The following is a 3524-nucleotide window of genomic DNA, read 5'->3' on the forward strand; positions in this document are numbered from 1 at the left end:
CGAGCATTCGAAGTAGTAATAACGTATTTCGCTCGTACTTTTTTTCTCTATAATCTTCCGTTTGTATTACACAAAATGACTGGTAGAGGAAAAGGAGGAAAGGGATTAGGAAAAGGCGGAGCAAAAAGACATCGCAAAGTGTTGCGAGATAATATTCAAGGAATTACGAAGCCTGCCATCAGAAGATTAGCTCGTCGTGGAGGTGTAAAACGTATATCCGGATTGATATACGAAGAAACTCGTGGAGTACTCAAAGTATTTCTCGAAAATGTTATCAGAGATGCGGTAACATATACAGAACACGCCAAAAGAAAAACCGTCACGGCCATGGACGTAGTATACGCTCTCAAACGTCAAGGGCGTACATTATATGGTTTCGGCGGTTAGATTCATATTCCGACGAGAAATTTAAAAAAAAAAAACGGTTCTTTTCAGAACCACAATTTGTTTTCAAAACGAATTCGATTTATATACTTTACTTTGGTGTGAGTAATAATTAACGAATTACCAAATTAAATTCGAACGATATACCCATCTAATTTTAAGCATTATCTGTCATTCTTTTGATTACCTGAATAATTGCTTCATTTTATCCTGTATACTTAACGAAATTATTAATTTCAACCTTACTACATCTGTATACGAAGAAGAAAAGAGAAGAACGATCTGTACAATTAGATTATATACCACTCGGTTTCTAAATCTATAGGACAGGGAAGCTACTGGTATCTAGCTAGCTAGCTAGCTAGGTAGCTCCCAAACTATTCAATTATTCACCAATAGAAATTACATATGAAACTTTTCTGAAACGCCGCTTTAAAACGCGATACCATTTGTACGTAAAGAAAAAATTGAAAAAATGAATATTCATAAACTGATCGAAGGTTAATGAACCACTGTCCAAATATTATTGTTTTATGCTTATAATATTCATCTATCCCATTTCACAAATTACTATGAATAATAATAACAACCTATTTTTATATACTCGTCATTCATTTCTGCAGATATTGAAATGTATGTATGCATTCATCTATGCTATATAATTTAATTAGGTATAATTTTTTTCATTTATTCATTCCAATTTACTCATGATTGTCTATATTGTAATTCCACGAACAAGAATGTATAATATTTCTATGGATATTGTTATGTTTATTCATTTGTATACCTAAATCTGATATTACTGCATACATTTTATTTTCATCACGAATAAACGTACAGACATTCTGATATTTGATTTCAGCAAATAGAAATCACTTGTTTCGGCACGAAAATAAGAAGTTGAACAATAATAATATTATTAATCATGTATACATGTATACGTAAATATGCGCAAGCAAGAAAGAAACAATCGCATATCGTGCTGCGTCAACAATTGTATCGAAAAGCGATGACAAGAAAATAAAAAAAAAATATATGCAATTGTCGAATTCATTAGAGAAAATCGTTGTGGCCCTGATAAGGGCCGATATTTTATTTGTCGCTTTCCTCTCTCAGGAAATGTGTACTTATGCCTTCTTTTCGGTTTTTTTCGGTAACAAAACCGCCTGAATATTGGGCAAAACACCACCTTGAGCAATGGTTACTCCTGATAACAATTTATTGAGTTCTTCGTCGTTTCGAATGGCCAGCTGTAAATGTCTAGGAATGATACGGGTTTTTTTGTTATCGCGAGCCGCATTACCGGCCAATTCCAAGACTTCAGCTGCCAAATATTCCATTACTGCGGCTAAGTAAACCGGGGCGCCGGCACCAACTCGTTCGGCATAATTTCCCTTACGAAGGAGTCGATGAATACGTCCTACTGGGAATTGGAGTCCAGCCCGACTGGAACGGGACTTTGCCTTTCCCTTAACTTTACCTCCTTTTCCACGTCCAGACATGTCGAATCGTAGATTAGTATTATATATCGGATAAATTTAAAGAATTCACTGAGAATTATTCGATGTTGCTCTAACAGTAGCCTTCTATACAATGATTTCTATATAGAATCGACCTGTATTAATACCGTCCTACCGACCAATGGGCGTTCTCGAACGCTCAACTTTCCGGTGGGCGGAGCCTACTAGAGTTCCAGTTACTATCTGAAATAGTGACGACAGAGTGGCGTCTTTTACAGACATACATAAAATTCGATTGCTGAACCTCATTGAGTGCAGACGTGTCTGAGCGATTAAGTGTTTTCTCCAATTTATTTAGTGAATGTGGCAGCCGTGCGGCGGTGTGTTATTTCTTGCTATAAATAGCGCGTTCGTTTTGTGCGTGAGCAGACGACCACACTTTTGGTGAGTACGTTCAAAGATATCATTTCCGTTGCGTTCTTGGTGCTCATACTTGTTTCTGAGTGTCCGAAAACAAAGCTTTGAATTACGGCAGTATGGAGGAACTGCTTTGTAGCCTGGCAGGGAAGGAGAAGGGCGAAATTATTGGCTTTATAAGCCAATTAATTTCAGCCCTTGGCCTGTCCCAGTCAGACCTGCTTGGCAGAGCTTCGCCGGGCCCTGGGGACGACTGTCAGTCTACGACAGGTCGTAAACAGGGAGTGGCTAAGGCCCCGACTGGCCGTAGGAAAGCTAACTCGGACCGAGACTACAGCGACAGCGACAGTGTAGCCTCCTTCTCCTCATCAGTCTCGAAAAAGAGACGCTTCAATGATGGATTTCCTCCTCTTCCATCAGTGTCAAGACGCCGTATCGACGAATGGATACGGCACGAAAAAACCGAAGTCAAACAAGTACTATCCAAAAAAGAAAAGAAGCTCAAAAAAAGAGCAATGTTACAAAATGTTCAGGCAGAGGCTCGGAATTACTATTCCGAGTCCGAGACCTCATCACGTCAAGCGGCCCAAAATCAGGCCAAAGAGAAGGCCGCACCTAGCGAAAGCGCTAAAAGCGGCCCCAACGAACCTGAAATCGTTGAAAATGTTGTCGAGATGGAAGATCTCGACGCAAATGCAAACGAGGGTGCTTCTACTACGGGAAGCACCGTCAAATCAGTTCATGGCGAGGAGCCCACCCCCCCTACCCCTCTGAAGCAAGACATCCCGTCTACGGCTTCAAAGGCTAAAATTCCACCTATTGTTGTCCGACAGAAGGACAAATGGGTACCACTGTTGAAACTGACGACTAGAGAGAACATCAAGTTCTCGAAAGCCGTCAATTTACATGACGGGATAAAAGTTCAGCCGGAGTCTCCTGACGACTATCGGCGGCTGGCAAGGCTTTTGGTGAGGGAAAAAATCCCTCACCATACTTACTCGCTCCCCGAAGAGCGGCAACTACGTGCCGTCATCAGGGGAGTGCCAGAACACCTGGCAACTTCCGATGTGCGTGAGGAGCTTGAATCAAAAGGCTTTGACCTCACCAGCGTCACGCGCATGAAGCGCGCTGGCAAACCTATGCCTCTGGTCCTCGTCTTACTAGACAGGGATCAGAAGCATATTTTTGAGGTCAAAGACCTCTTGTGCGTGAAGGTTCAGGTCGAACCCCAACACGCGAAAACTTCGGTGGGTCAATGCCACC

This window comes from Leptinotarsa decemlineata, unplaced genomic scaffold (genome assembly GCF_025532065.1).
Source record: "Leptinotarsa decemlineata unplaced genomic scaffold, Ldec_3_MD MMD2_tig00005883_RagTag_RagTag, whole genome shotgun sequence".
Classification (NCBI taxonomy): domain Eukaryota; kingdom Metazoa; phylum Arthropoda; class Insecta; order Coleoptera; family Chrysomelidae; genus Leptinotarsa; species Leptinotarsa decemlineata.